Genomic DNA, 8,030 nt, shown 5'->3' with positions numbered 1-8,030 from the left:
ATGTCTAGAGAAATGGCAACGGTACAAATCTTTTGCCTCAGATTATGAATGACGTCATTGTGCAGTTTTAAAAGAGCATGTTGTGTGGAGTGGTATTTTTTAAATCCAAATTGGAACGGTGACACTGGGTTAACCAAGAAATCATTTTCAAGTTTATTTTTAATAATGTGCTCAAATTCCTTTCCGATATTTGATAGTAACGATATGGGGCGAAAATCTGCAAGATTGTTACTGCTCTCCTTCTTCTTTATTGGAATAATTTTAGCAGATTTCCATGCTGCAGGAAAGTAATAGTTGTTGAGGCAATTGTTAAATAATATGGTCAGAAATTTCCACGATATGTCCGGGAGCTTTTTCAGAATAAAATTTGAGACCCCGTCTATACCATACGATTTTTTATTGTTTACTTTTTTAACAATTTGCTTAACGTCATCAAGATTAGTAAAATGATAATTATCAGGATTTTCCAAGGAATTTGAAGTTGTGTCAAAAGAATATATGTGTTGTGGCATAACTTCCATTCAAGTGGATATACGGGAATTAATATTGTCTAACGGCCGCTCAGGTGTGTTTTCGCTGTAGACTCTATATCAAGGAATCTATTTCATTATTCTGAAGATTTCTATATTCAGAAGGCATGTCCATACAGGCAGACTCCAAATCGTGGCGAAAACGATTCCAGTTTGTATTCTTATAGGATGTAAATAAACGTGGATTACGTAAAAGTAAGTCGCTGCGTCTGAGAATTAATTTAAGTTTGATTGGAAAATGGTCTGAGAATGAGGGTAATGTTGAAACTCTTAAATTTTGGGAACTGGAGTCCAAGAGGTGCGGGCTTACCAGGAAATGATCCAGAAAGGAAGATCCGTTTGGGTATGAGGGTTTGTCTGCGCAAATACGAACCACCTCGAGTGAATGGTCTAAAAGCCAATTATATAAGATTTTACAGTTTGCATTGTCCAATAGATCTCCCCGCGAGGGATTTTTAGCATTCAGGTCTCCTCCAAGCACGAAACCGTCAAACTCACTAGCCACTTGTAGAATTTTTGATAGGCCATTACTTAAGGCAGTGACAGGAAAGTTTCCAGGAATATAAACTGAGCCAATTAAATATTTTTTGAGTATATTATTCGTATTGAATTTTATTTGAATAAAATTACAATTGAAACCTGTATCGTTAATGTTAATACGACTATAAGATATATTGTCCTTTAAAACAATTGCTACTCCAATGTGTGAGTGGTCATATACAAAATTATAGCCTTTAAGGTATATTTTTTTGTTTCGATTTAGGCGACATTCTTGTATGAAGCCGATGTCAATTTTGTTGTAATACAGGGTGTTGTAGAGATCAATTTGACGACTTGTGATCTTACATTATAAGTCAAAAAGTTAAGAAATCTATGGCCCATAAATACTTTTAACTTTAGAGAGTAGGCTTAAAAAAACATTTTTTGCCTCATACTTTGACATATTTTTGTGCTCTGTAAGAAATTTATTTATCTCCTGCTCAAGCGTTAATTCCTCTGGTTCCAAAAAGAGATTAGCAAGTTTCAAAAATTCATCTACAATAGGTGATTTTTGTTTGTATGACGTTTCAGCTTGAGATGATTGCGTCCTCAACAGACTTGCAAATGTCTTACCAGGCGAAACTAGAGATGTGTTGATGACTCTATTAACGTTAGTTTTTGCAGTATTCCTGACTTCCTTTGCTTTTATAATACGCTCTTTCTTGCCAGACAGATATTTTTTATATACCCGGAATTGCCACAATTTACGCAGCAAGGATCTGAATCCGTAGAATCATTGCGAGGACAAGAGCCTGGTAAGTGAGAATCATTGCACTTAACGCATTTAACATCTGAATTGCAGTTCCTAGAAATATGTCCCCAGTGTTGACATCTGTGGCATTGGATATCATGATCCTTTCTTTTAGGCTTTTCCCACACAATGGATTGATTCAGCAAATATTTAATGTTGGATATGTCTCCCAATTTTTTTCCTGGAATCAAAGTTATGAGAAATAAACCAGTTTCCATGTTGTTTTTTTTTGAAAATGATGTTGAAAATTTTGATACCTTAGATACTGTACTAGGGACCTGAATGTCTAAAGCTGCTTTAATTTCTTCAACCTCTGTTTTGTAATACATACCACGAAGAACTAGGGATAATTGTTTATATTCCTTTGGCGTAAATGAGTATGAACTTATTTTCTTCTCTCTTAGAAGTGATATCATTTCCGCATGAACCGAAGCATCTGACAAGTACAACTTACTTTTGTGATTGTTTACATTCTTTATTTTAAAAATAATTTTAGGTGACTTGGCCTCCAGTTGGTCACAAAGGTGCTTTACGTTTACATTGTAAAGAAATATTGGCGGGCAAAAAGATTTACCAGTCGGCTTTAAATTAGAAGTCCCATCCTTCGCCGCATTCTTAATGTTCTTATTATAACCAACAGAATCATCACATTTATTCTGTATCTCCAAGTTAGCAAGACATGAAAATTTATTTTGATGATTTGGATCAAAGCTTGCAGAAACATTTCCGTTTAAACGTGAGACGTCTACAGTAGCGGATGAAGTACCAGCACCGTCCAATCGTGGTCTTTTACCATTCTTCCCATCATTGTCGCCGGGGGACTGTATACAACAGTGACCGGCGTCGTCAACATCAGTGTCCATCCTAGAGTTTACACTCTATTCTCCACCAAATCACAATAGCCAGTATACTTAACTGTTTGTACACAGTTTTCCAGATTACTCTCCAAAAAAATAAGCAAAAGCTCGCAAAAAATAAAATAAATGCAAATTGAAATAATATTTCAGCCTCCGTACAATTTGAGTGCCAAACGTACCACTAACCAAATAAACAAAATAAGACTTGCAAAATTGTATGTTTGTACTGGCCAGATACTGAAAATGAAAATAAACCCGGGATCGGCAACTCCTATGCACAGTGCATTGTGGGCGTTACTAAATTTACACAGACTACTCACACGCATAGAAAACACAATTCAGTCTCTTATGAGTTGTCATTGAAGAAGGTTGTGTTGTCGCTCGTTTCTTGGTTTAGCACATGAATGTTTATGAATAAATGTTAAAGCAGAGGTGGATAATTCATATTATTGTTGTACCTTTTTTAGCATCTACACTACATCTTAAGTAGCTTTTAGAATTATAAACTATTTTAAATGTTTTTCCTCTCACCTTTAGATGGTTAAATGGGTTTTTAGAAGTTTCTTGTAAATTATTATTTTTTAATATACAATAATTGCTAGACAAATAGGTTAGTTAACATGTTAAGTTTTCCATGTCTGTCTTGTAGTGAAGATGAGAGCAGGGATGCCAGGTACTTTTGATGCCTGTCCCCAACCAAAATTAAAAATATCCCCAAAAATCCCCAAATATTGTTTTTCTTAAAATTTTCACAAAAACCAAACTTCAAATTATTTGTTAAAATATCAAGAAGGTTCCTTCAAACCCAAATTCTTGTAAATTTGTCAAAGATTCTTTTGAAAATATTCATTCCAATTGGTTGAACATTTTTTTTCCTCTGCATCTCGTAAGATCTTTTCTTATAGAAAATTAGTAGTGGTATATTTTTTAACCAAAGATTTTGCATAAACCGACTTGATAATAACATATTGTAAATTTAATTTAACTTTACCATCTAAATTTTGTTGTGATCTGCACATAAAATTCGACAATTAGAAAACTTTTTGGAGATACTGATTTGGATTTAAAGATTGTATCATATTATGTGTTATGATACCTACATTTAATAGATTTAAACATCTCCATTTTCCATTCAAAAACATGAAATAAAGTTAAATTATTTTTAACTTATTGCTATTACCGGTAATAAAAACAAACCTATCCTAAATTATTTATCCCCATAAAATCCCCGAAATATTTGAATATATCCCCAATAAAATCCCCAGTCCCCAAACGAAATTTTCTGTCCCCAAAATCATTACAAAATCCCCATCTTTGGGGACAAATCCCCAATACTGGCAAGCCTGGATGAGAGTGCAACTATTTCTCATTTCTTGTTTTTTCGCTCTTACACTTATACAAGTGCAAAATGTAGTAGTATATGTCTGCCGATCCCGGAAATAAACCAACAGAATCATCTGTTGTGATGTCGGTGTTACCAGATGTTGGCGGCGCTGGTATGATGGCGTATGCCAGGCTGAGGCTCGCCGGATGGGGTTGTTCTTGCCAACACTGGTACCATTATTCTGGCGTACAAAAAAATTGAAGGAAACCGAAGTGAGTGATGAACGCAAAACAACACAGAAACACAAACTCAATATAACGATTTCTGTCAAAACTAATCATCATGTCGGCTGATGGACCGCCGACATATTGTTCCCACCCACAGGACCCTACTGTCCTTTCTATGGCAACTTAATTGGTTCAGTAGTTGCCCCTAACTAACCCTACACACATACCACTAGATTATATTACCCCAATCACTTACCTTTTACTTTTTATTCCATTTTAAATAATTCAAAAACTTTCATATCTTTTCATTAACATTATAAAAAGGCATTCTTTATTGAATATTTAGTTTAAAAAAAAATTTTAAGGTTTAAATTTTAAAACATTTTATATAAATATATTACATAGGAAGAACAAAAAATCAAATTTAACATCTCATTATAATTCAAATTGGGTAAGTTCTCATAAAAATTACAATCTATATATAGGATTTAATTTACAGCAGTCTTTACAAGCGATTTCAGGTGAGTATCTTTTTATGTATTCATATAAAATGTAATTCTAAAATAAATACGTTTTCTCTTTTGTTTTCAGATTTTTTTTATCGTTCTTATCTATTTTAGATCTAACTTTTCTTTCATATACCTCTTGCGCACAATTTGTGGTCTGCTGAATACACTAAGGGACCCTAGAAACTGAGCTCAATTTTATGTGGCCCTACGTTTTTCCTTCATTCTTTAAAGGATTAATTACTTAGGTATACAAAAAGTTAAATCTAATTTACTCTGATAAAAAAAAGTAATATATCTAAATTACGTATATGAATGTTTCTTTTTTTCTTTTATATAATTACTGAATAAATAGTGCTGTTTTTTGTGCGGATGATGGTGCTGATGAAATTGTGGTGGATGATGTTAATGATGCTGAAGAGGATGGCAAACGGATGATGGTGATGAGGAAGACTATAGATGATGGGGAAAGACCAGGCCAGAATGATGGCTGATGATTAGCGGATGAAAATATGACTAGGCTGATGGCTATTGCGGTTGGTATAGATGAATAATGTTGAACATTGATGAAACAGGTGCGGAGGTTGCAAATGGCTGATGGATGATTATCGGAGGAATGCTGATGGCGGATATGGAATGTGGTTGTGACTGATGTAGAATATATGGTGAATGGGGAATTTGGCGGATGTGGCTGGCGTAAATGGCGGTTTTTTTTATAGTTAAAGTTCGTTTTACTATTTTTTTTTTTATCTTTCAGTTTTTGCTTTCAATATTATTAGGTTTTATCTATTACATTTAGATTTAAGTTTTACTTTTAATTTTCTTCACCTTCAGTTTTTTTTTTTTTTTTAGTCTTAGATTTAAGTTGTTTTTCTTTCTTTAAGTTCTAAATTTCTTTTATATTTAAGTTAATTTTTTATATTTTCTTTATCTTTAGTTTTCTTTTGTAACTTTAATTTTTAACAATTTCTTTAAATTTTTCTCTTATTTTAATTTCTAATTTAGTTTTCTTTAGGTTCTTTATATTTAAGTTCATTTCTTTATTTAATTTATTTTAAGTTTTATTAAATAGTTTTTTTATATTTTATTTTAGCTTTAGTTTTATTTACCTTAGCTTTAATTTCAGTTTTAGTTTTATCTTAATTTAGTTTTTCTTCTTCTAGATTTATTTAGGCTTTTACTTCAGTTTTTAGGTTTATTTATGTTTATATTAAAGTTTTTATTTAGTTTTAAGTTTATTATTCAGTTTTAGTTTTATTTTTAACTCAGTTTTTAGGTTTATTTTTAAGTTTTAGTTTATTTTAGGTTTAAGTTTGATTTAGCTTTTAGTTTTAAATTTGGGCTTATTTTATTTAGTTTTATTTTAAAATTTCATTTAGTCTTAGGTTTATTATTTAGATTTTATTTAGTTTTAGATCTTTTATATAATTTTTTTTTAGATTTTCTTTTTTATTTAAATTTGAATTTTAGGTCTATATTTAACTTTATTCTTTTTTAATAAACTAAATAAATAAAATTTCTCACACCAACTTCTTCACATTCAATTTGTTTTATATATTTTTTTTTGTTTTTCGATGCGCCACTTAACTTACCAATCCAATTCACAACCAAAGAGATCGATCTTCAGGTCACACACCAGCTCATCACCTCGGTGTCATATTCTTTGTTCCAGGCAAAATAGATTGTCAGCAATCTACTTTGCCTGTCGTCTGTATTTTGTTTGTTTTTATTTACTCCGTTCTAGTCTGTTTCCTTTTTTGTATCTGTCAAAACCTCTTTGACATCTGTCATCATTTTCCGCGTTGCCAACCTCTTCTCCAACATCTGCAGGGTGCACACGACATAACAACAATACGCACCCTAATACATACAAATTATGCACGCGTGTGTTTGATTTGTAATTCTCATTTCATTCCACATTGTAGAATGTTGTTGTTGGGTGTTTGTGCTGTTTACGTTGATAGAGTTGCTCATATGAGAACTCATTATAAACAACTCTATTTTGTTAGAGAATAAGATTTACAAAGAAACAAAATAGAATTGGTGAATATATATATTCACCAATTCTATTTTTGAGTATACTCAATGTGTATTACACACATCTACATACATATATACACACACACACACACAACTAAACTTTTGTTTGCTTTTTATTATGCTATTATATATGTACATGATTTCATGAAACACTAACAAAATACATGGGTTTTTTGCTTATATCTCGGCCATTTATGGACCAATTTTCTCGATTTTAAATAGCAACCGAGCGGGAAGATTTTCGCAGATTTTGATGTATCAATCATGTTTGTAAGTTATTTAGGGAATTTGGAAACTTAATTTCAACACACACACGGACATACTTTATGGGGTCGAAAATGAAAAATGTAGAAATTATAAATTACAAACTTATATATACCCTTGCCACTCATGGTGAAGGGTATAAAAATAATAGAACATATCAACCATATGAATGAAAAATCAACCAAAAAACACAGAATTATTGTAGTTTCATTCAAGATATAATAAAATAATAAAAGTTCTCTCAAATAAAGGCGAGCTTAGAAGGAAAAAGTGTTTTGAATGCAATTAGGCATTCTTTCCATTTTCGCAACAGTTATTTTGGAAAGACTATATTCTCATTTATTGCTTTTTGATAAACATTTTTCAATACTTTCTCAAGCTAAATTAAAGAGTAGAAAATTCTTTTTTATTTAAATGTGCATAAAGTTGTTTTTTAAAAAAGCTTATTTTTGGACTGTTTTTAAAGCTTGTTTGGCTTAATGACACAAAGTAGGAATATAATTTTTAAAATCAGATCGGAATAGTAAAGCATCTTAACTAAGGATAAAAAGCTCAATGATTCAAATCGAAGGTTTAAAACCAGTTTTATTTGCATTTAAAGATGGTGTTGCGAAAACGCAACGGCGGTACAAAATGGGTTAAAATAAAAACCTACTTTTAATTATTTTGCAACTATAGCCAAAATTAAAGTATGTTTTAAATTGAACCGACTTTAATTGGGTGCCACCTCAAATGTAGAATATGTTTTCATACATTTTATTGATAACTGTTCAATAATTACAAAATCTCTGCCAATATCTTCTAACTTAAAAATTTGTTTACTTTTTGCCGAACTTTTTATACCATGTTCACACGACGGCATTATTCGTCATTCACGCTCTCATTCGTCATTCAACCCCCAATTACGAACTGAATTACATGATTCGCCATACAAAATTTCAAGTGCGAATTACCTTGTTCGTACGTAATTCAGTTTGAATTACCTTATGAA

Source organism: Calliphora vicina, chromosome 2, assembly GCF_958450345.1.
Source record: "Calliphora vicina chromosome 2, idCalVici1.1, whole genome shotgun sequence".
NCBI lineage: Eukaryota > Metazoa > Arthropoda > Insecta > Diptera > Calliphoridae > Calliphora > Calliphora vicina.
The sequence above is the reverse complement of the archived record's forward strand: the minus strand, read 5'-3'. Positions refer to the sequence as shown.